The following is a 25,768-nucleotide window of genomic DNA, read 5'->3' on the forward strand; positions in this document are numbered from 1 at the left end:
TCTATAAGCTCATGCACTTCAACAGCGTTTTGTTCTCTATCATGATCAGGGATGTATAGGGATGTAAGTTTAAAAGTTGCGTTCAGCAGCACGGATAGCGACCCGTGCAGAGAAACAGACAGAAAAAAGCATCAGCAAATGAACAACAAGCTGTAGTCTACAACATTAAACTATTAAGTCATTAACCTTGATTAGTTACTTGTTGGAACAAGTCAGTTACTTGTTGGAACAAGTAACTAATCAATTTCAATTCCATTTTCATTTTGAGGAAGAATCTCTGTGAATTCGGCCATGTCGTAACTAATTCTCTACAAAAAACGACACTGAGTACTTGATATAACTATGTTCTTACCTTTTCTTTGTTGGGTAAAGTTTGAGTCCGAGTAAAAGTGTCTCCTCCGTTAATACTGATGAGCTCAGCATCTACAGGTGGAAACGGTGCAGGGAAAACCACTACGTCACTTTTGAGCGTGTCTGAGCTGAAACACACGTCATACTGCTGAGTAGATTTGGAGTAAGACCAGCTCCCGTCAGGGTGGGTGGTGATCATTGGGGCGCTGTACCTGCTGAAACTGCCGTCTGTCCTGTGACATTTGACAGCTATTAAACTGATGAGACTCAGCAGAAAGATGACTGACACCGACACAATGGCGATCAGCAGATACAGGTTTAAATCAGAGAAACTGTCGTCCTTTATGGGCACATGTCTGAACTGAGTCTGGATGTCAGCTGTGCTCTCAACCACCACCACCTCAATAGACACAGTAGCTGACAGGGAGGGTTCTCCGTTATCAGAAACCAACACCACCAAGGGGTGAGTTTTCAGGTCATTGTCACTCATTCTCCTCTTAGTCCTGATTTCTCCGGTGCTGGTTCCGATCCTGAAGAGGTTGTTTCCTTTTGGCTCAGACAGGTGATAAGAAAGCAGCGCATTGTATCCAGCGTCTGCGTCTACAGCCCTGATCTTTGCCACAAAGTATCCCGCTTCAGCAGAATAGGGGATGGTCTCACTGTTAACGGAGCCGTGCTCAGAATATGGCGCGAGAATAGTTGGATTATTGTCATTTTCATCCAGAATTAAAACGTTGACAGTCACGTTGCTGCTGAGCGGAGGAACACCAGAGTCTGTGGCCTGAACTTTAAACTGAAACGTTTTTAACTCCTCATAGTTAAAAGACTGCAGACTGACTATATCTCCAGTCTCTGAGTTGATGTTGACCATTGTGGAAAAAGGCAATGAGTCACTATTACTTTGCAACAGTGAATAAGTCACCTGAGCATTTTGATCGATGTCGGCATCGATTGCTGATACTGTTTTTATAACTGCTCCTACTGGACTGTTTTCTTTCACAAAGACATTGATGATGTTTTGTGTGAATCGAGGTTTGTTATCATTCACATCTGAGACATGTATATTAATAACGCCCGTGCTTGATAATGGGGGGCTGCCCTCATCTGTAGCAGTGATGCTGATGTTGTATTGAGATGCGCTTTCTCTGTCAAGTGGACCGTCCACCACCAAAGAATAGTAGTTCTTATAATTTGACTCTAATTTAAAGGGGACATTGTTGGTAATTTTACTGTGCACCATCCCATTTTTACCTCCGTCTTTATCAAGTACTGAAACAAGGGCAATGGCGGTGCCAATGGACGCATCTTCTTTGACAGCATTTACTAGTGACGTGACTGAAATTTCAGGAGCATTGTCATTTATGTCTAAAACTTCAATCAATAATTTGGCATGTGAAGTGAGAGGAGAAGAAGCTCCATCACTGGCTTGTACTCGAATCTCAAAGGCATTATTTTCTTCAAAGTCGATAATCTTTTTATTTGTTACGATCCCTGTGTCTTCATCTATGGCAAAGAGATCAGTTTGTTTCCCTCGGCCTACTTTACTGAATGAATAAAATACTCGTCCATTTTGTCCTGCATCTAAATCAGTAGCATTCAGTGTTATTATCGATGTACCTATCTTCACATTTTCAAACACACTGGTTTTGTACAGAGTTTGACTGAAAACTGGAGGGTTATCATTAATGTCCAACACATTGACTATTATAGTCATACTGCCTGATTTCGCCGGCGTTCCTCCATCAATGGCAGTCAGTATGAGTTGGATCACAGACTGCTTTTCTCTGTCTAAAACTTTCTGAAGTAGCAATTCGACAGTTCCACTCTCTCCTTTATTTGCAGCGAGAGAGAAATGTTCATTTTGGCTCAGCTTGTAGGTATTTACAGTATTTTTGCCGACGTCTGCATCATCAGCAGGATGCAGAGGGAATTTAGCCCCTGCTGCTGTATTCTCACCAATGTCGATTATCTGCGACGTGCTGAGAAATGACGGCGAATTGTCATTCACATCTAAGATTATAATTTCAATCCGATAGAGTTTCAGTGGGTTATTTATAACTGCTTCTATGACGAGGGAACATTTGGGCTCTTCGCCGCAGAGTTCCTCTCGATCTATTCTCTCATTCACGTACAGGACACCAGTCTTTAGGTTTACCTCGAAATATTTTCTCTTCGATCCAGCAACGATCCGAAACATGCGGGACTCCAAATCCTGGACATTGATGTTCAGATCTTTAGCGATATTTCCGACAGCAGTTCCCAGATTTACCTCCTCTGAGACAGAATAAGAGAGCTGCTCAGACACCACTTCCCAGTAACAATCCAACAGCACGACCAACAGATATATCCACACAGAGCTCGTCCTGCCCGGAAAATTCATTATTCCATACATCGAGAAAGAACATGAAGGCCACTCTGGGTGATATTTTACAACAACCAGGAGATCGAAATGACGGAAGAAATATTCAAAAGAATTGTTTAAGCATTTTCACGATCCAACAAGACGGTCGTCCTTTGTCGTCCGAGCTCTCTTTGCAACAAAGCCCACAGATACATCATCCGCTGAATCTGGGAGGAGCCCCGCGCCACCAAACAATACGTCCAAATGTGATGGTCTACAGTGTCCCCGTGTGGACAAATGTCATGGCTACATGTTTCATCAAACAATATTTTGTGAAGTAAAGAACATTGTCAGTTCACTTTGAACATGAAGCAGGTGCAAAAGTCAACAGCTTAAATCATAAATAAGAACGTTCAACATAATTTTGACTAAAATGCACAGTATATGACGGACGTGTTCTTTTAAACACAGCCTCTCTTAGAAATTAACTGAATTTTCAAGCAAAAAGCTCTTCATGGTTTCAGGCAGTTATTTGATATCGAAACACAGCAATACACTTTGTGGTTGTATGTTTTTTTTTCCTTTAACAGCAAGTCGATTGTTAACATTTGATCAAGAGTTATGGTTTTTATTAGGTAATAAACACATTGTTTAATATTCATTGCCAAAGATATGTTCCAGTGATATTTAAAATGAACTGCATTTTAATAACGTTTTGCGTCATATTCTGGGTATTTCAAGCAAGTTAAAAAAAGATTTGTTCAGCACCACGGATAGCGATTCACATAGTGAATGCGTAGCAGAGACAAAGCACAGAAGTTTGAAAGAATTATCGGCATGCTGCAGTCTACAATATGAAACTAGAAGCTCAATAACACTGGTTGATTTTACCTGATAGTAATTGCGTCTTAATTGAATAACGGAGTCCGCCTGAATACCATGACGGCTTTTTCACCACTATGCAGCACAGACCTATGTTTTTTTTAGAATAAGCTAAACAACACTGCACCATGTTGAAACTAATTCTCTACTCAGTACAAGTAAAAATAGCAGCTGATATACATATTTCCTTACCTTCTCTTTGTTGGGTAAAGTCTGAGTTCTGGTAAAAGTGTCTCCTCCGTTAATACTGATGAGCTCCGCATCTACAGGTGGAAACGGTGCGGGGAAAACCACTACGTCACTCTTGAGGGTGTCTGAACTGAAACACACGTCATACTGCTGAGTAGATTTGGAGTAAGACCAGCTCCCGTCAGGGTGGGTGGTGATCATTGGGGCGCTGTACCTGCTGAAACTGCCGTCTGTCCTGTGACATTTGACAGCTATTAAACTGATGAGACTCAGCAGAAAGATGACTGACACCGACACAATGGCGATCAGCAGATACAGGTTCAAATCGGAGAAACTGTCGTCCTTTATGGGCACATGTCTGAACTGAGTCTGGATGTCAGCTGTGCTCTCAACCACCACCACCTCAATAGACACAGTAGCTGACAGGGAGGGTTCTCCGTTATCAGAAACCAACACCACCAAGGGGTGAGTTTTCAGGTCATTGTCACTCATTCTCCTCTTAGTCCTGATTTCTCCGGTGCTGGTTCCGATCCTGAAGAGGTTGTTTCCTTTTGGCTCAGACAGGTGATAAGAAAGCAGCGCATTGTATCCAGAGTCTGCGTCTACAGCCCTGATCTTTGCCACAAAGTATCCCGCTTCAGCAGAATAGGGGATGGTCTCACTGTTAACGGAGCCGTGTTCAGAATATGGCGCGAGAATAGTTGGATTATTGTCATTTTCATCCAGAATTAAAACGTTGACAGTCACGTTGCTGCTGAGCGGAGGAACACCAGAGTCTGTGGCCTGAACTTTAAACTGAAACGTTTTTAATTCCTCATAGTTAAAAGACTGCAGACTGACTATATCTCCAGTCTCTGAGTTGATGTTGACCATTGTGGAAAAAGGCAATGAGTCACTATTACTTTGCAACAGTGAATAAGTCACCTGAGCATTTTGATCGATGTCGGCATCGATTGCTGATACTGTTTTTATAACTGCTCCTACTGGACTGTTTTCTTTCACAAAGACATTGATGATGTTTTGTGTGAATCGAGGTTTGTTATCATTCACATCTGAGACATGTATATTAATAACGCTCGTGCTTGATAATGGGGGGCTGCCCTCATCTGTAGCAGTGATGCTGATGTTGTATTGAGATGCACTTTCTCTGTCAAGAGGACCGTCCACCACCAAAGAATAATAATTCTTATAATTTGACTCTAATTTAAAGGGGACATTGTTGGTAATTGTACTGTGCACAATCCCATTTTTACCTCCGTCTTTATCAAGTACTGAAACAAGTGCAATAGCGGTGCCAATGGACGCATCTTCTTTGACCGCATTTAACAGCGACGTAACTGAAATTTGAGGGGCATTGTCATTTATGTCTAAAACTTCAATCAATAATTTGGCGTTTGAGGTAAGAGGAGAAGAGGCCCCATCACTGGCTTGTACTCGAATCTCAAAAGCATTATTTTCTTCAAAGTCGATATTCTTTTTATTTGTTACAGTGCCTGTTTTTTCATCTATGGCAAACCAGTCCCGGTTTTCAGTTTGCTTCCCTCGTCCTACTTCACTGAATGAATAGAATACTTTTCCATTTGCTCCTGCATCTAAATCAGTTGCATTTAATGTTATTATCGATGTTCCTATTTTTACATTCTCATACACACTGGCTTTGTACAGAGTTTGACTAAAAATAGGAGCATTATCATTAATGTCCAACACATTCACTATTATAGTCATGCTACCAGATTTAGCAGGGCTTCCTCCATCAATGGCAGTTAATATTAGCCGAATGACAGACTGTTTTTCTCTGTCCAAAACTTTCTGGAGCACTAATTCGGGAGATACAATCTCCCCTTTATGTGTGGCGAGAGAGAAGTGTTCATTTTGGCTCAGCTTGTAGGTATTTACAGTATTTTTACCAACATCTGCGTCGTCAGCAGGATGCAGAGGAAATTTAGTCCCTGCTGCTGTGCTCTCACTGATGTTGATTACCTGTGACGTTCTTAGAAATGATGGAGAGTTGTCATTCACATCTAAGATTATAATTTCAATCCGATACAGTTTTAATGGATTATTAATAACTGCTTCTACGCTGAGGGAACATTTGGGCTCCTCGCTGCAGAGTTCCTCTCGATCTATTCTCTCATTCACGTACAGGACACCAGTCTTTAGGTTTACCTCGAAATATTTCGTCTTTGATCCAGCAACGATCTGAAACATGCGGGACTCCAAATCCTGGACATTGATGTTCAGATCTTTAGCGATATTTCCGACAGCAGTTCCCAGATTTACCTCCTCTGAGACAGAATAAGAGAGCTGCTCAGACACCACTTCCCAGTAACAATCCAACAGCACGACCAACAGATATATCCACACAGAGCTCGTCCTGCCCGGAAAATTCATTATTCCATACATCAAGTAAGAACATGTAAGAAATCTTGCTCACATGCTACAACAACCACGACATCAAGATGACGGGAGAAACATCCCTAACAAATATTTAAGCATTTCTTTCAGAGCAAATTAGGCAGCCGTCCTTTGTCGTCCGCGCTCTCTTTAACAAAGCACACAGATAGATCATCCGCTGAAACAGGGAGGAGCCCCGAGCCACCGAAGAGAACGTCCAGATGTGATGGTCTACAGTGTCCCCGTGTGGACAAAAGTCATTCCTACATGCTATAGCCAATATAATACATTTGAAAGTGAAAACATTCTCCAAATCTCCTTAAACATGAAGAGATTGAAATAAAAGAGGTGAAATAACAAACATGAAGGTTTAGCCGACCAATAGGTATAAGTCATGATTTTGACTGAAGTCCTATATATTCTTAAATACAGCTGATTTAAGAAATTAACTGAATCCATAAGGAATGGCCTCATAAGTGTGACAGCCAGATATTCTGGGTGGGCATGCTGAAACACACTTTTTTTTCTAAAAAAAAAAGAGAAAGTCGACTGTGAAGTCAACTTTTCAGACTTTTCTTGATGATATTTTATGGGAACTGTAATATATTATTCACCTTATTATGAAAGATATATGTTAGTGTATTTTACAACACATGTATTTCAACAATGTTTTGTTTTACATCATGCTCTGTGTATAATCACGCAAGTTTAAAAAGTTGCGTTCAGCACCACGGATAGCGAACCACAGAGAATGCGAATCAGCAACCAAAAATGTCTAAAGTTTATAATTATATCAAACGAACAGCAAGCTGCACTCTAAGCCACTGAATTGTTAGTCTTGATAATTTACGTGTTACTTGGTAATGATTTCATCATGATTCAGAATGGTCTTTGTAAATTTTGCCATATTGTACCTAAATCTCTGACAGAAAATGCAATGTGTACTTTATATAACTATGTTCTTACCTTTTCTTTGTTGGGTAAAGTCTGAGTTCTGGTAAAAGTGTCTCCTCCGTTAATACTGATGAGTTCAGCATCTACAGGCGGAAACGGTGCAGGGAAAACCACTACGTCACTCTTGAGGGTGTCTGAGCTGAAACACACGTCATACTGCTGAGTAGATTTGGAGTAAGACCAGCTCCCGTCAGGGTGGGTGGTGATCATTGGGGCGCTGTACCTGCTGAAACTGCCGTCTGTCCTGTGACATTTGACAGCTATTAAACTGATGAGGCTCAGCAGAAAGATGACTGACACCGACACAATGGCGATCAGCAGATACAGGTTTAAATCAGAGAAACTGTCGTCCTTTATGGGCACATGTCTGAACTGAGTCTGGATGTCAGCTGTGCTCTCAACCACCACCACCTCAATAGACACAGTAGCTGACAGGGAGGGTTCTCCGTTATCAGAAACCAACACCACCAAGGGGTGAGTTTTCAGGTCATTGTCACTCATTCTCCTCTTAGTCCTGATTTCTCCGGTGCTGGTTCCAATCCTGAAGAGGTTGTTTCCTTTTGGCTCAGACATGTGATAAGAAAGCAGCGCATTGTATCCAGAATCTGCGTCTACAGCCCTGATCTTTGCCACAAAGTATCCCGCTTCAGCAGAATAGGGGATGGTCTCACTGTTGACGGAGCCGTGTTCAGAATATGGCGCGAGAATAGTTGGATTATTGTCATTTTCATCCAGAATTAAAACGTTGACAGTTACGTTGCTGCTGAGCGGAGGAACACCAGAGTCTGTGGCCTGAACTTTAAACTGAAACGTTTTTAATTCCTCATAGTTAAAAGACTGCAGACTGACTATATCTCCAGTCTCTGAGTTGATGTTGACCATTGTGGAAAAAGGCAATGAGTCACTATTACTTTGCAACAGTGAATAAGTCACCTGAGCATTTTGATCGATGTCGGCATCGATTGCTGATACTGTTTTTATAACTGCTCCTACTGGACTGTTTTCTTTCACAAAGACATTGATGATGTTTTGTGTGAATCGAGGTTTGTTATCATTCACATCTGAGACATGTATATTAATAACGCTCGTGCTTGATAATGGGGGGCTGCCCTCATCTGTAGCAGTGATGCTGATGTTGTATTGAGATGCACTTTCTCTGTCAAGAGGACCGTCCACCACCAAAGAATAATAATTCTTATAATTTGACTCTAATTTAAAGGGGACATTGTTGGTAATTGTACTGTGCACAATCCCATTTTTACCTCCGTCTTTATCAAGTACTGAAACAAGTGCAATAGCGGTGCCAATGGACGCATCTTCTTTGACCGCATTTAACAGCGACGTAACTGAAATTTGAGGGGCATTGTCATTTATGTCTAAAACTTCAATCAATAATTTGGCGTTTGAGGTAAGAGGAGAAGAGGCCCCATCACTGGCTTGTACTCGAATCTCAAAAGCATTATTTTCTTCAAAGTCGATATTCTTTTTATTTGTTACAGTGCCTGTTTTTTCATCTATGGCAAACCAGTCCCGGTTTTCAGTTTGCTTCCCTCGTCCTACTTCACTGAATGAATAGAATACTTTTCCATTTGCTCCTGCATCTAAATCAGTTGCATTTAATGTTATTATCGATGTTCCTATTTTTACATTCTCATACACACTGGCTTTGTACAGAGTTTGACTAAAAATAGGAGCATTATCATTAATGTCCAACACATTCACTATTATAGTCATGCTACCAGATTTAGCAGGGCTTCCTCCATCAATGGCAGTTAATATTAGCCGAATGACAGACTGTTTTTCTCTGTCCAAAACTTTCTGGAGCACTAATTCGGGAGATACAATCTCCCCTTTATGTGTGGCGAGAGAGAAGTGTTCATTTTGGCTCAGCTTGTAGGTATTTACAGTATTTTTACCAACATCTGCGTCGTCAGCAGGATGCAGAGGAAATTTAGTCCCTGCTGCTGTGCTCTCACTGATGTTGATTACCTGTGACGTTCTTAGAAATGATGGAGAGTTGTCATTCACATCTAAGATTATAATTTCAATCCGATACAGTTTTAATGGATTATTAATAACTGCTTCTACGCTGAGGGAACATTTGGGCTCCTCGCTGCAGAGTTCCTCTCGATCTATTCTCTCATTCACGTACAGGACACCAGTCTTTAGGTTTACCTCGAAATATTTCGTCTTTGATCCAGCAACGATCTGAAACATGCGGGACTCCAAATCCTGGACATTGATGTTCAGATCTTTAGCGATATTTCCGACAGCAGTTCCCAGATTTACCTCCTCTGAGACAGAATAAGAGAGCTGCTCAGACACCACTTCCCAGTAACAATCCAACAGCACGACCAACAGATATATCCACACAGAGCTCGTCCTGCCCGGAAAATTCATTATTCCATACATCAAGTAAGAACATGTAAGAAATCTTGCTCACATGCTACAACAACCACGACATCAAGATGACGGGAGAAACATCCCTAACAAATATTTAAGCATTTCTTTCAGAGCAAATTAGGCAGCCGTCCTTTGTCGTCCGCGCTCTCTTTAACAAAGCACACAGATAGATCATCCGCTGAAACAGGGAGGAGCCCCGAGCCACCGAAGAGAACGTCCAGATGTGATGGTCTACAGTGTCCCCGTGTGGACAAAAGTCATTCCTACATGCTATAGCCAATATAATACATTTGAAAGTGAAAACATTCTCCAAATCTCCTTAAACATGAAGAGATTGAAAAAAAAGAGGTGAAATAACAAACATGAAGGTTTAGCCGACCAATAGGTATAAGTCATGATTTTGACTGAAGTCCTATATATTCTTAAATACAGCTGATTTAAGAAATTAACTGAATCCATAAGGAATGGCCTCATAAGTGTGACAGCCAGATATTCTGGGTGGGCATGCTGAAACACACTTTTTTTTCTAAAAAAAAAAGAGAAAGTCGACTGTGAAGTCAACTTTTCAGACTTTTCTTGATGATATTTTATGGGAACTGTAATATATTATTCACCTTATTATGAAAGATATATGTTAGTGTATTTTACAACACATGTATTTCAACAATGTTTTGTTTTACATCATGCTCTGTGTATAATCACGCAAGTTTAAAAAGTTGCGTTCAGCACCACGGATAGCGAACCACAGAGAATGCGAATCAGCAACCAAAAATGTCTAAAGTTTATAATTATATCAAACGAACAGCAAGCTGCACTCTAAGCCACTGAATTGTTAGTCTTGATAATTTACGTGTTACTTGGTAATGATTTCATCATGATTCAGAATGGTCTTTGTAAATTTTGCCATATTGTACCTAAATCTCTGACAGAAAATGCAATGTGTACTTTATATAACTATGTTCTTACCTTTTCTTTGTTGGGTAAAGTCTGAGTTCTGGTAAAAGTGTCTCCTCCGTTAATACTGATGAGTTCAGCATCTACAGGCGGAAACGGTGCAGGGAAAACCACTACGTCACTCTTGAGGGTGTCTGAGCTGAAACACACGTCATACTGCTGAGTAGATTTGGAGTAAGACCAGCTCCCGTCAGGGTGGGTGGTGATCATTGGGGCGCTGTACCTGCTGAAACTGCCGTCTGTCCTGTGACATTTGACAGCTATTAAACTGATGAGGCTCAGCAGAAAGATGACTGACACCGACACAATGGCGATCAGCAGATACAGGTTTAAATCAGAGAAACTGTCGTCCTTTATGGGCACATGTCTGAACTGAGTCTGGATGTCAGCTGTGCTCTCAACCACCACCACCTCAATAGACACAGTAGCTGACAGGGAGGGTTCTCCGTTATCAGAAACCAACACCACCAAGGGGTGAGTTTTCAGGTCATTGTCACTCATTCTCCTCTTAGTCCTGATTTCTCCGGTGCTGGTTCCAATCCTGAAGAGGTTGTTTCCTTTTGGCTCAGACATGTGATAAGAAAGCAGCGCATTGTATCCAGAATCTGCGTCTACAGCCCTGATCTTTGCCACAAAGTATCCCGCTTCAGCAGAATAGGGGATGGTCTCACTGTTGACGGAGCCGTGTTCAGAATATGGCGCGAGAATAGTTGGATTATTGTCATTTTCATCCAGAATTAAAACGTTGACAGTTACGTTGCTGCTGAGCAGAGGAACACCAGAGTCTGTGGCCTGAACTTTAAACTGAAACGTTTTTAATTCCTCATAGTTAAAAGACTGCAGACTGACTATATCTCCAGTCTCTGAGTTGATGTTGACCATTGTGGAAAAAGGCAATGAGTCACTATTACTTTGCAACAGTGAATAAGTCACCTGAGCATTTTGATCGATGTCGGCATCGATTGCTGATACTGTTTTTATAACTGCTCCTACTGGACTGTTTTCTTTCACAAAGACATTGATGATGTTTTGTGTGAATCGAGGTTTGTTATCATTCACATCTGAGACATGTATATTAATAACGCTCGTGCTTGATAATGGGGGGCTGCCCTCATCTGTAGCAGTGATGCTGATGTTGTATTGAGATGCACTTTCTCTGTCAAGAGGACCGTCCACCACCAAAGAATAATAATTCTTATAATTTGACTCTAATTTAAAGGGGACATTGTTGGTAATTGTACTGTGCACAATCCCATTTTTACCTCCGTCTTTATCAAGTACTGAAACAAGTGCAATAGCGGTGCCAATGGACGCATCTTCTTTGACCGCATTTAACAGCGACGTAACTGAAATTTGAGGGGCATTGTCATTTATGTCTAAAACTTCAATCAATAATTTGGCGTTTGAGGTAAGAGGAGAAGAGGCCCCATCACTGGCTTGTACTCGAATCTCAAAAGCATTATTTTCTTCAAAGTCGATATTCTTTTTATTTGTTACAGTGCCTGTTTTTTCATCTATGGCAAACCAGTCCCGGTTTTCAGTTTGCTTCCCTCGTCCTACTTCACTGAATGAATAGAATACTTTTCCATTTGCTCCTGCATCTAAATCAGTTGCATTTAATGTTATTATCGATGTTCCTATTTTTACATTCTCATACACACTGGCTTTGTACAGAGTTTGACTAAAAATAGGAGCATTATCATTAATGTCCAACACATTCACTATTATAGTCATGCTACCAGATTTAGCAGGGCTTCCTCCATCAATGGCAGTTAATATTAGCCGAATGACAGACTGTTTTTCTCTGTCCAAAACTTTCTGGAGCACTAATTCGGGAGATACAATCTCCCCTTTATGTGTGGCGAGAGAGAAGTGTTCATTTTGGCTCAGCTTGTAGGTATTTACAGTATTTTTACCAACATCTGCGTCGTCAGCAGGATGCAGAGGAAATTTAGTCCCTGCTGCTGTGCTCTCACTGATGTTGATTACCTGTGACGTTCTTAGAAATGATGGAGAGTTGTCATTCACATCTAAGATTATAATTTCAATCCGATACAGTTTTAATGGATTATTAATAACTGCTTCTACGCTGAGGGAACATTTGGGCTCCTCGCTGCAGAGTTCCTCTCGATCTATTCTCTCATTCACGTACAGGACACCAGTCTTTAGGTTTACCTCGAAATATTTCGTCTTTGATCCAGCAACGATCTGAAACATGCGGGACTCCAAATCCTGGACATTGATGTTCAGATCTTTAGCGATATTTCCGACAGCAGTTCCCAGATTTACCTCCTCTGAGACAGAATAAGAGAGCTGCTCAGACACCACTTCCCAGTAACAATCCAACAGCACGACCAACAGATATATCCACACAGAGCTCGTCCTGCCCGGAAAATTCATTATTCCATACATCAAGTAAGAACATGTAAGAAATCTTGCTCACATGCTACAACAACCACGACATCAAGATGACGGGAGAAACATCCCTAACAAATATTTAAGCATTTCTTTCAGAGCAAATTAGGCAGCCGTCCTTTGTCGTCCGCGCTCTCTTTAACAAAGCACACAGATAGATCATCCGCTGAAACAGGGAGGAGCCCCGAGCCACCGAAGAGAACGTCCAGATGTGATGGTCTACAGTGTCCCCGTGTGGACAAAAGTCATTCCTACATGCTATAGCCAATATAATACATTTGAAAGTGAAAACATTCTCCAAATCTCCTTAAACATGAAGAGATTGAAAAAAAAGAGGTGAAATAACAAACATGAAGGTTTAGCCGACCAATAGGTATAAGTCATGATTTTGACTGAAGTCCTATATATTCTTAAATACAGCTGATTTAAGAAATTAACTGAATCCATAAGGAATGGCCTCATAAGTGTGACAGCCAGATATTCTGGGTGGGCATGCTGAAACACACTTTTTTTTCTAAAAAAAAAAGAGAAAGTCGACTGTGAAGTCAACTTTTCAGACTTTTCTTGATGATATTTTATGGGAACTGTAATATATTATTCACCTTATTATGAAAGATATATGTTAGTGTATTTTACAACACATGTATTTCAACAATGTTTTGTTTTACATCATGCTCTGTGTATAATCACGCAAGTTTAAAAAGTTGCGTTCAGCACCACGGATAGCGAACCACAGAGAATGCGAATCAGCAACCAAAAATGTCTAAAGTTTATAATTATATCAAACGAACAGCAAGCTGCACTCTAAGCCACTGAATTGTTAGTCTTGATAATTTACGTGTTACTTGGTAATGATTTCATCATGATTCAGAATGGTCTTTGTAAATTTTGCCATATTGTACCTAAATCTCTGACAGAAAATGCAATGTGTACTTTATATAACTATGTTCTTACCTTTTCTTTGTTGGGTAAAGTCTGAGTTCTGGTAAAAGTGTCTCCTCCGTTAATACTGATGAGTTCAGCATCTACAGGCGGAAACGGTGCAGGGAAAACCACTACGTCACTCTTGAGGGTGTCTGAGCTGAAACACACGTCATACTGCTGAGTAGATTTGGAGTAAGACCAGCTCCCGTCAGGGTGGGTGGTGATCATTGGGGCGCTGTACCTGCTGAAACTGCCGTCTGTCCTGTGACATTTGACAGCTATTAAACTGATGAGGCTCAGCAGAAAGATGACTGACACCGACACAATGGCGATCAGCAGATACAGGTTTAAATCAGAGAAACTGTCGTCCTTTATGGGCACATGTCTGAACTGAGTCTGGATGTCAGCTGTGCTCTCAACCACCACCACCTCAATAGACACAGTAGCTGACAGGGAGGGTTCTCCGTTATCAGAAACCAACACCACCAAGGGGTGAGTTTTCAGGTCATTGTCACTCATTCTCCTCTTAGTCCTGATTTCTCCGGTGCTGGTTCCAATCCTGAAGAGGTTGTTTCCTTTTGGCTCAGACATGTGATAAGAAAGCAGCGCATTGTATCCAGAATCTGCGTCTACAGCCCTGATCTTTGCCACAAAGTATCCCGCTTCAGCAGAATAGGGGATGGTCTCACTGTTGACGGAGCCGTGTTCAGAATATGGCGCGAGAATAGTTGGATTATTGTCATTTTCATCCAGAATTAAAACGTTGACAGTTACGTTGCTGCTGAGCAGAGGAACACCAGAGTCTGTGGCCTGAACCTTAAACTGTAATACTTTTAATTCCTCATAGTTAAAAGACTGCAGACTGACTATATCTCCAGTCTCTGAGTTGATGTTCACCATTGTGGAAAACGGCAATGAGTCACTATTACTTTGTAACAATGAATAAGTCACCTGAGCATTTTGATCGATGTCAGCATCGATTGCTGAAACTGTTTTAATAACTGCTCCTACTGGACTGTTTTCTTTCACATAGACATTGATCAGTGACTCCGAGAAGCGCGGCGGGTTATCATTCACATCTGAAACATGTACCGTAACGATGCTGGTGCTGGAGAGAGGTGGAGTCCCTTCATCTGATGCTACAATATTGACACTGTACTGGCCTCTTGTTTCTCTATCAAGCGGACAGTCAACTACTAACGAATAATAGTTTTTATAATTAGTGTCTAATTTAAAAGGAGCATCATTTACTATCACAGCTTTTACCGCACCGTTTTTACCACCATCCTTGTCCAGTACAGAAACAAGTGCAATAGCAGTACCTACTTCTGCATCCTCCTTCACTGTGTTTAGTAGTGACGTCACAGTGATTTCAGGTGCGTTGTCATTCACGTCCACCACCTCTACCAGCACCTTACAATCAGCAGACATCGGAGGCTGGCCTTTGTCACTGGCCTGTGCATGAATCTCAAAAGCAGGATTTTCCTCATAGTCGATTTTACCTTTGACTAAAATTGCACCTGTTCTAGAATCAATCTGAAATAAATCCAAAACACGATCCTGACGTTTTTTTCTCAGTGAATATTCTATATCAGCATTTAAACCCTCATCTGCGTCTGTTGCATTCAAAATAATCACAGTGGACCCTGTTGGTAAGTTTTCAGGTATTTGGATTTTGTATAAAGATTTACTGAAAACAGGGTGGTTGTCATTTGTATCCAAAACGTTGATTATAACTTGTGAGGTTCCTGACCTCGATGGATTTCCTCCATCTACTGCAGTCAGTATGAGTTTTATAACAGGGTCATGCTCTCGGTCTAAAGATTTTCTCAGAACCAAGTCGGCAGACACGCTCTCTCCCCCTTTGTGTATTTCTAAAGAAAAATAGTCGTTATTGCTAAGCTTGTATGTACTAACACCGTTTTTACCAACATCTAAATCTGATGCCTCGGTCAGTCCAAATTTCACTCCTGGTAAAGTATTTTCTGCAACATCAATTGACTGCAATTGCTCAGAGAACGTGGGAGCATTGTCATTTATATCTATTATAGTGATCTCTAATCGGTAAAGCTTCAGTGGATTGTTTATCACGGCTTCTACATTTACAGCACATTTTGGAGCTTTCGCACAAAGCTCCTCTCTGTCTATTTTTTCATTGACATAAATCACACCCGTTTTCAGATTGACATCGAAATATTTTCTTTTTGAACCACTAACGATCTGAAACATGCGAGACTCCAAATCCTGGACATTGAGATTTAGATCCTTTGCGATATTTCCAACAGAGGTCCCCGGGTTTACCTCCTCTGACACCGAATACGAGAGCTGTCCAGACACCGCTTCCCAGCAACAATTCAGCAACACGGCCACAAAATATATCCGAGAAAGGCTCGTTCTGCTTGAGAAATCCATAATTATATCCAGCTAGAAAATGGCATAAATCCCAGTTCAACAACTCCTGTCAAACAGTCATATTCAAAGACGAGCATAGGATTATAGTTTCTTGCATTTTTATCAGCCAGGTGGAAAACGTTTTCACCCCTTTCTCTCTCGTCCTGCGTGCGTTTGTAACAAAGACCAGAGAATCAACATCATCATCCTTCGTTTCTGGGAGGAGTCTTATGCATCATGAAGTAACGTGCAGATGTCATGGTCTACAGTGCCATCATGTGGTGATATAAAATAAGGCATTATACCTCTGACAACATCAATGGATTGACTGCTCTACTACGGAAACGGAGCAATTTTATAGCTTCACATATAATGTATAATTGCGTTCACCTATGTAAAACGATCGTTGTTAACGCAGTTCGATACAATTATCTCTTTAATTTTCCATAGTTTTCCTTTTCTAACCTATTTCTTTTATTTTTTTATCCATACCAGTAGACCCTCACCTCATATTGATATGCCACGTAGAAGGCCACATAAAATATAAACACGATGTACATTAGAAGTAAAATATTAAACGCACTGAAGATGTAGAGAAAGATCATACTGACAATTGTAAGTACTTTTAGTTGCCTGTTTCAAAAAAGGGAGTAAAAAGCAAATGAGACTATTGTAATGGAATAGCTATGAAATATCTTCTCTTATTGTGATGGAACGGGTTTTATATGTTTTATCAGCACGTAAAATAATTGCCATAAAGTCCAAATATATTTGGCAGGAAATGACACTACTTATTTTCCATTAAACTCTTTTTAAACGTTGCACTCTCTGGCCCATACACAACACAATGGGATGCTTATTTCAGCACCATGGACAACGACATGGACTTTCTGTGTACTGTGAGGTTTATACACACCGTCACTACTCTGGATCCTGTACCACTGCATACGTCGACATAAACACCAAAACATATTCATGAATAAAATGTGGAAGGTTATCAGAAAATAATCTAACTCCCTAAATAAGTAAAAACACAAGAGACATGATTTCAGTTCTGAGAGCACAATCATGAGAAGTGGGTCACAGCAGGTAACACTTCATAAAATAGAGACCTACTCCGCAGTTACTTAATATAATTTATATTTGTAACTGAAACTCTAGTTCAGATTTCGTTTCCTTGCCAGTTAAGCCTAAGCCCTTAAAAACGATATGAATAGAACTGCAGCATTTCGCCCCCAGTTCTTAATGCAGAAACATTGCAGTAAGTATTAAATCAACTATTTTCTTACCTTCTCTTTGTTGGGTAAAGTCTGAGTTCTGGTAAAAGTGTCTCCTCCGTTAATACTGATGAGCTCAGCATCTACAGGTGGAAACGGTGCGGGGAAAACCACTACGTCACTCTTGAGCGTGTCTGAGCTGAAACACACGTCATACTGCTGAGTAGATTTGGAGTAAGACCAGCTCCCGTCAGGGTGGGTGGTGATCATTGGGGCGCTGTACCTGCTGAAACTGCCGTCTGTCCTGTGGCATTTGACAGCTATTAAACTGATGAGGCTCAGCAGAAAGATGACTGACACCGACACAATGGCGATCAGCAGATACAGGTTTAAATCAGAGAAACTGTCGTCCTTTATGGGCACATGTCTGAACTGAGTCTGGATGTCAGCTGTGCTCTCAACCACCACCACCTCAATAGACACAGTAGCTGACAGGGAGGGTTCTCCGTTATCAGAAACCAACACCACCAAGGGGTGAGTTTTCAGGTCATTGTCACTCATTCTCCTCTTAGTCCTGATTTCTCCGGTGCTGGTTCCGATCCTGAAGAGGTTGTTTCCTTTTGGCTCAGACAGGTGATAAGAAAGCAGCGCATTGTATCCAGAGTCTGCGTCTACAGCCCTGATCTTTGCCACAAAGTATCCCGCTTCAGCAGAATAGGGGATGGTCTCACTGTTAACGGAGCCGTGCTCAGAATATGGGGCGAGAATAGTTGGATTATTGTCATTTTCATCCAGAATTAAAACGTTGACAGTCACGTTGCTGCTGAGCGGAGGAACACCAGAGTCTGTGGCCTGAACTTTAAACTGGAACGTTTTTAATTCCTCATAGTTAAAAGACTGCAGACTGACTATATCTCCAGTCTCTGAGTTGATGTTGACCATTGTGGAAAACGGCAATGAGTCACTATTACTTTGTAAAATTGAATAGCTCACACGACCATTTTGATCAATATCGTCATCAGCTGCAGTTACTGTTTTGATAACTGCTCCTACTGGACTGTTTTCTTTCACATAGACATTGATCAGTGACTCCGAGAAGCGCGGCGGGTTATCATTAACATCAGAAACATGAACCGTGACGATACTGGAACTGGAGAGAGGTGGAGTCCCTTCATCTGTTGCTACGATAGTGATACTGTACTGGCCTCTTGTTTCTCTATCAAGCGGACCGTCAACTACTAACGAATAATAGTTTTTATAATTAGTGTCTAATTTAAAAGGAGCATCGTTTGCAATCACAGCTTTTACCGCACCGTTTTTACCACCATCCTTGTCCAGTATAGAGACAAGTGCAATAGCAGTACCTACTTCTGCATCCTCCTTCACTGTGTTCAGTAGTGACGTCACAATGATTTCAGGAGCGTTGTCGTTTAGGTCCACCACTTCTACCAGCACCTTACAATCAGCAGACATCGGAGGCTGGCCTTTGTCACTGGCCTGTGCATGAATCTCAAAAGCAGGATTTTCTTCATAGTCAATCTCACCTTTAACTAAAATCGCACCTGTTCTAGAATCAATTTGAAATAAATCTAAAACACGATCCTGACCTCTACTTCTCAGTGAATATTCTATTTCACTGTTTAAACCCTCGTCTGCGTCTGTTGCATTCAGAATTATAACAGTTTTACCTACCGGTAAGTTCTCAGAAATCCGTGCCTTGTATAAAGAACTGCTGAAAACCGGAGCATTGTCGTTAATGTCTAAAACATTAATTATGATCTGCGACGTTCCTGATTTTGGTGGATTTCCACCGTCGACAGCTGTCACTGTAAGTCTTAAAGTACGTTGTTTTTCTCGATCTAAAGCTTTCTGAAGCACGAGCTGCGCAGACACACTCTCCCCCCCTTTATGGATCTCTAAAGAAAAATAATCATTTGGACTTAACTTATATGTAGCGACATTGTTCTTACCAACATCTAGATCAGTCGCTCCAATAAATCCAAATTTCCCTCCTGGCACAGTACTTTCAGCAATGTTAAGAGACTGCACATTCTCAGGGAAATGTGGTGTATTATCATTTATATCGAGTATGTTGATCTCCAAACGATACAGCTTTAGTGGATTGTTGATCACGGCCTCTACATTGACGGTACATTTTGTAGCCTTCGCACAGAGCTCCTCGCGGTCTATTCTTTCATTGACATAAAGAAGTCCCGTTTTCAGATTAACGTCAAAATATTTTCTCTTTGATCCGCTAACAATCTGAAACATACGTGTCTCCAAGTCGTGAACATTTAGGTTTAAGTCTTTAGCAAGATTTCCCACCGAAGTCCCCGGGTTCACCTCCTCTGATACCGAGTAAGAGAGCTGCCCAGACGCCGCTTCCCAGCAACAATTCAAAAGGAAAACGATGATATAAATTCCAAACGGGCTCCATATCCTCCGCGTCGACATATTTTTATCCAACTTGAGCAGAGCATATGGAATGTAGTCGCCGAATTCCTTTTTGATGATTCAGGACGGAAACAGACAAAACGATGGACACACAATCAGTTCTTGCACTGCGTCTCTTTGTAACAAAGCCTTAGAAACATCATCATGCTCTGAATCTGGGAGGAGCCTGAAGCAACCAAGAGGACCATCAAAATGTGATGGTCTACGGTGTCTCCTTGTGGTCAGTTGAAGTTACTACATTCACTACTAAAAACAGATAAATCACCTACACTCTTCATAACATGCAATTCAACACACAGCTCTCGAGAAGTCACAAATCACAAGGAACATAACACCCCTCAGTTGCGTTATTAACCTATTCACAGATACTTGTTAGTGCAAAAGCAGGCTAAATATAAACAACTACAATGAACAATAATAGTAACAACAACAAGATCCAGGAGGTCTTACTTAATGTTAAGCCGTACTGACAGTCCTTGAGAAAACATGCGACCTGTCTTCTTGTAAAATAATGACATAAGTTTATTATTGGAGCACAGGCAGTCAAACGAGACATTGTATATCGACCCATAGAATACCGTCTATCTCTGTTTTCCATATTTTTATTATACGTTTCCACACCAAGTTATTGAAATTATCCATAGAGACATCTTCTTTAGATACTGTGAAACTCTACACGCCTCACATAGTACTAAGTATAAATAACTGTAAGAAAACTGAAACTCAAGGAAAACGGGTTATACACTGTATCTGGTAAGTATAATGACTGACTGATATCAGTTTTGAACACTGCAGACCGTGCACACAACACACACTGGCGCTTATTTCAGCACCATGGACAGCGACAAAACACTTGCACTGCTGTTGCAAGAATGAAGGGGCGTTTTCATGTGTATTAACTGTAATATTGTCATTAATTTGACCCATGTACTGGTACACATTACAAATACAATGTGTAAAGTCATCACAAAGTAATTTAATTTCACATATAAAGAAAAAGAAGAGATATCTCAGTTGCACCTCTCGACAATAAAATATCACATTACTTTATCTTCTTACCTTTTCTTTGTTTGGTAAAGTCTGAGTTCTGGTAAAAGTGTCTCCTCCGTTAATACTGATGAGTTCAGCATCTACAGGTGGAAACGGTGCAGGGAAAACTACTACGTCACTCTTGAGGGTGTCTGAGCTGAAACACACGTCATACTGCTGAGTAGATTTGGAGTAAGACCAGCTCCCGTCAGGGTGTGTGGTGATCATTGGGGCGCTGTACCTGCTGAAACTGGCGTCTGTCCTGTGACATTTGACAGCTATTAAACTGATGAGACTCAGCAGAAAGATGACTGACACCGACACAATGGCGATCAGCAGATACAGGTTTAAATCAGAGAAACTCTCGTCCTTTATGGGCACATGTCTGAACTGAGTCTGGATGTCAGCTGTGCTCTCAACCACCACCACCTCAATAGACACAGTAGCTGACAGGGAGGGTTCTCCGTTATCAGAAACCAACACCACCAAGGGGTGAGTTTTCAGGTCATTGTCACTCATTCTCCTCTTAGTCCTGATTTCTCCGGTGCTGGTTCCGATCCTGAAGAGGTTGTTTCCTTTTGGCTCAGACAGGTGATAAGAAAGCAGCGCATTGTATCCAGAGTCTGCGTCTACAGCCCTGATCTTTGCCACAAAGTATCCCGCTTCAGCAGAATAGGGGATGGTCTCACTGTTAACGGAGCCGTGCTCAGAATATGGCGCGAGAATAGTTGGATTATTGTCATTTTCATCCAGAATTAAAACGTTGACAGTCACGTTGCTGCTGAGGGGAGGGACACCAGAGTCTGTGGCCTGAACTTTAAACTGAAACGTTTTTAACTCCTCATAGTTAAAAGACTGCAGACTGACTATATCTCCAGTCTCTGAGTTGATGTTGACCATTGTAGAAAACGGCAATGGGTTATTGTCATTTTGTAAAATTGAATAGCTCACTTGGCTGTTCTGGTCAACATCAGTATCATTTGCAGTCACAGTTTTAATAATTGCTCCCACTGGGCTGTTCTCATTCACATATACATTAATAAGGGGTTCTGGGAACAGAGGCGCGTTATCATTGACATCAGAAACGTATATAGAGAGAATACTCGTGCTGGAGAGCGACGGGGTTCCTTTATCAGTGGCGACCATGGTGACGTTGTAGTTAGAGACACTCTCTCTGTCCAGTGACCCGTCAACTAACAAAGAATAATAATTTTTGTAGTTTGTTTCGAGTTTTAGTGGAACCTCACTTGTAATTTGAATTGTCACTTCACCGTTTTTACCACCATCCTTATCGAGCACTGACACGAGAGCAACCGCGGTGCCAACACTAGCGTCCTCTTTCACTGTGTTGTGCAGTGACGTCACAGTGATCTCAGGAGCATTATCATTTAGGTCCACCACTTCTACCAGCACCTTACAGTGAGCTGACATCGGAGGCTGGCCTTTATCACTCGCCTCTACTCGTATCTCAAAAGCTTCTTTGTCTTCAAAGTCTATATTGCCTTTTACTTTAATGACACCAGTTTGACTTTCAATTTCAAAGATATCGAGTACGTGATCTTGATCTTTGCTTCTCAGTGAATACACAATCTCACTGTTCAAGCCGTCGTCTGCATCGGTGGCATTCACGGCGATTACTGTAGTACCAAGTGGAGTGTTTTCGTTAATTTTTGTCTTATACAACCGTTCGCTGAATATCGGTATGTTATCATTGTTGTCTAACACATTAACAACGAGCTGTGAGGTTCCTGATTTTGGAGGATTGCCTCCATCTACAGCGGTCAGTGTCATGGTGAGCACAGGCTGCTTCTCTCGGTCTAAAGCTTTCTGCAGCACTAACTCAGCAGACACACTGTCTCCTGCTTTGTGCACCGCTAAAGAGAAATGCTCGTTTTGGCTTAATTTGTAAGTGCTCACTCCATTTTTTCCTACATCCGCATCAGTAGCTTCAGATAATGCGAATTTCACTCCTGGTAAAGTACTCTCTGCGATATACAAGTTTTGTAATTTGGTAGTAAACAGTGGGGCATTGTCGTTTACATCTAAAATGTCAATATCAATACGATAAAGCTTCAAAGGGTTATTTATCACGGCTTCTACACTGACTGAGCATTTAGGTCTGTCTGCACAGAGCTCCTCTCTGTCTATCCTGTCACTGACATACAGAACACCAGTCTTTAGATTTACCTCCAAGAATTTCCTCTTTGATCCAGTAACAATTTGAAACATACGGAGTTCCAACTCCTGTGAATTAAAGTTTAGGTCCTTTGCGATATTTCCGACAGGAGTCCCCGGTTTTACCTCCTCTGACACGGAATAGGAGAGCTGCCCTGACACCGTTTCCCAGTAACAATCCAGTAGAAAAAGCCCTAGATATATCCCAAAATAGCTCCATCTCCAAGACGAAGACATGTTTCTGTCCAATGTGAAGAGGGCATAAATATGACTAACAGTCACAGCCAGATATTTTAGACGGTATGAAAGGTATCAGTCGAGGTGAGCTTTGAAACCGATTGCAAAATGCTGTTTGTTCCACCGCCCTCTCTTTATAACAAAGACTAAGGAAAGGTCTCAATCGCCTGAAAACGGGAGGGGCCTAGTCGTATCAAAGGGTAGTGCTGTCTCTGATGGGTCAACAGCGACGCCACGTGGGTAAACGGGCAATATGCAGGCAGCAGCAAAAATGTAATGATGCCTCCTCTAAAGCAGCCATTGCGTCACACACCCCGAAATGTTATATTTATATATACTATAATTCATCATTAAATTTAATTATAGAATTACATGTAATACTTGAACAGCCCAACTCAATTAAGAAAGCTGGGAATTCTATTTCAGCACCATGGACAGCACACCAGACTGTGTCCTGAATGTAAAGACTGTTCTGCCTGTTCTGATGTGTAGTGACTGTAAGAACTGTCCTTCAGATGGTAAATCTAAGTACACACACACACACACACACACACACACACACACACACACACACACACACACACACACACACCTCATACAGTGTTAAGATTTAGTCAGTGTTAGTCATAAATCATTCATTTCATGATACTGTAATGATTCTACTGAAAGATGTTTCTCCCAACTGTAAAACTTTCAATGAGAAAGAAGTAAGCAAACCTTGAGCTGTGTGTTTAGTCATAGGTTGACAATGTGTTAGCTGACAAATTCTTTCATAGCATGTATAAAAATGAATGAATATGTCATTATTCATGCACCATTATTGGTTTTCAGTCAATGTAAGTGTTTACTACCTGACAAAACAAACATTATATCTTACTGATTTCTTCTGCTAAATTCAGCATCATATTTCAGTCAGTAGAACTGAAAGAAGTATATGTATAAACTGTGTTGTTAAAGCAGAGGAGCATCATCTGGGAAATACAATGTTTCTTCCCTCTGGTGTCAGTAAATTTAGTTTTGGTGGCCTGACCTCACTGGGATTCCATGCTTATATAAAATGCATGTATCCCGATCTAAGGGCAATTTCTTAATTGCACCATGGTTCTATATAATAAATTATAATATATAATATATACAATATAATAAATTGTCTTCAGTTGATGCTCTTTTTTATTGTAGTATCAAATTACCACAAATTATTGTAGTATCAAATTACCACATATTTGCAGAAATAATAATTTCAATTTAGAAGGCTGAACAATGGCCACAAATTGTAGAAATAAATAATAAAATTTCTTCCCACTACTCCCCTATCACTGCCTTCTCCTTTCCTTTTTTGCCAGCCTTAAGGGCAATAAATAACGTTAATTGGACCCTATTGTTTTCCTGCACATGAACACAGGTTTCAGCAGTGTGCTGTGGTGTATTTTGGTGTGTTTTAACATTTCTGCACATTTCCACAGAGACAGTAGTCATGGGCTTATGAACATTCCCTCGTTTGTAATCCCAGGATTAAGCCCTGGATTCAGAAACTCCTGTCCTATTTCCATTCTGTAGGAAACATGATTTGATTTGAAAATATTAATAACCATCACACACTGAGCCATAGTCATCTGTTCACCCCGGTATGCAATAATAATAATAGCTCACAAAAGGATGACTTGTGTGCACAATTTACCTAATGTATGGCAAGAGAAAATAGTATGTATTGTGAACAAGGCCACTGTATGTACGTAAATTAACCTACAAGTCCATTTCACTCAATCACACACACACACACACACACACACACACACACACACACACACACACACACACACACACACACAGACACAGACAAAGACCACCTGGCCCATCAGACTCAGACAGCCCATGATGAAATTCAATGATTCATAGTTTATTTGTAGGTCACTGTCTATACTGCTACGACCTGACAGGGCTTCACTCTAGATTATCTCGGTCATAAAATCAACATGACACACACAGACCACTGATGCTACAGTTTACTCAGCACTGTAAGGAGAATTTATCTTTTAAAAAGCATATTTCTTACCAGGGATTCTCTTCATGGCCTGCTGACACTGTGACCTTATTTTGTCAGCTAATCAAACAAGCCATTTTAAATGTGCAATACACACCTGTACTGCAAGCAATCACACCTCTCCAAGAAATAATAAACAAAGCTACAATAGCATCTACATTTACAATCCTGCTGCACAGCTCGCCTACAGTATATGAAGGATATCAGAGGCTGTAGTATGAGGAATGTCAAGGCCCATTACTGAGCATGCCCACTCAGCCATGTGGAGGAAACACTGATTGTGTCATGGAAATATAAAAGATGCTGAACACACATCACCTCCGCTTCCACTGCCTGATATAGCTCTTTTGGGAAAAATTTACAGGGGGTCAGTTAATCCATTAAGAGCTCTGAATGCAGAAACAATAAATCATAATA

The 25,768-nt window shown here is 41.0% G+C and overlaps 1 protein-coding gene and 7 pseudogenes across 6 annotated transcripts in view; all 8 read right to left on the bottom strand.

The window, feature by feature from the left end:
* LOC146326833 (protocadherin alpha-C2-like) overlaps nt 1-25,768 on the bottom strand; it is a 199,833-nt gene that overhangs the window by 96,740 nt on the left and 77,325 nt on the right. The window lies entirely within an intron of this gene.
* On the bottom strand, nt 341-2,731 carry LOC146326839 (protocadherin alpha-8 pseudogene; annotated as a pseudogene).
* LOC146326840 (protocadherin alpha-10 pseudogene) lies at nt 2,840-6,255 on the bottom strand (annotated as a pseudogene).
* LOC146326841 (protocadherin alpha-10 pseudogene) lies at nt 6,265-9,612 on the bottom strand (annotated as a pseudogene).
* LOC146326842 (protocadherin alpha-10 pseudogene) lies at nt 9,622-12,969 on the bottom strand (annotated as a pseudogene).
* LOC146326843 (protocadherin alpha-3 pseudogene) lies at nt 12,979-16,358 on the bottom strand (annotated as a pseudogene).
* On the bottom strand, nt 17,247-20,061 carry LOC146326844 (protocadherin alpha-3 pseudogene; annotated as a pseudogene).
* Nucleotides 20,012-23,517, bottom strand: LOC146326845 (protocadherin alpha-8 pseudogene; annotated as a pseudogene).

The sequence above is a fragment of the Lutjanus erythropterus genome, chromosome 5 (assembly GCF_056507025.1).
Source record: "Lutjanus erythropterus isolate fLutEry1 chromosome 5, fLutEry1.hap2, whole genome shotgun sequence".
Classification (NCBI taxonomy): Eukaryota; Metazoa; Chordata; class Actinopteri; order Lutjaniformes; family Lutjanidae; genus Lutjanus; species Lutjanus erythropterus.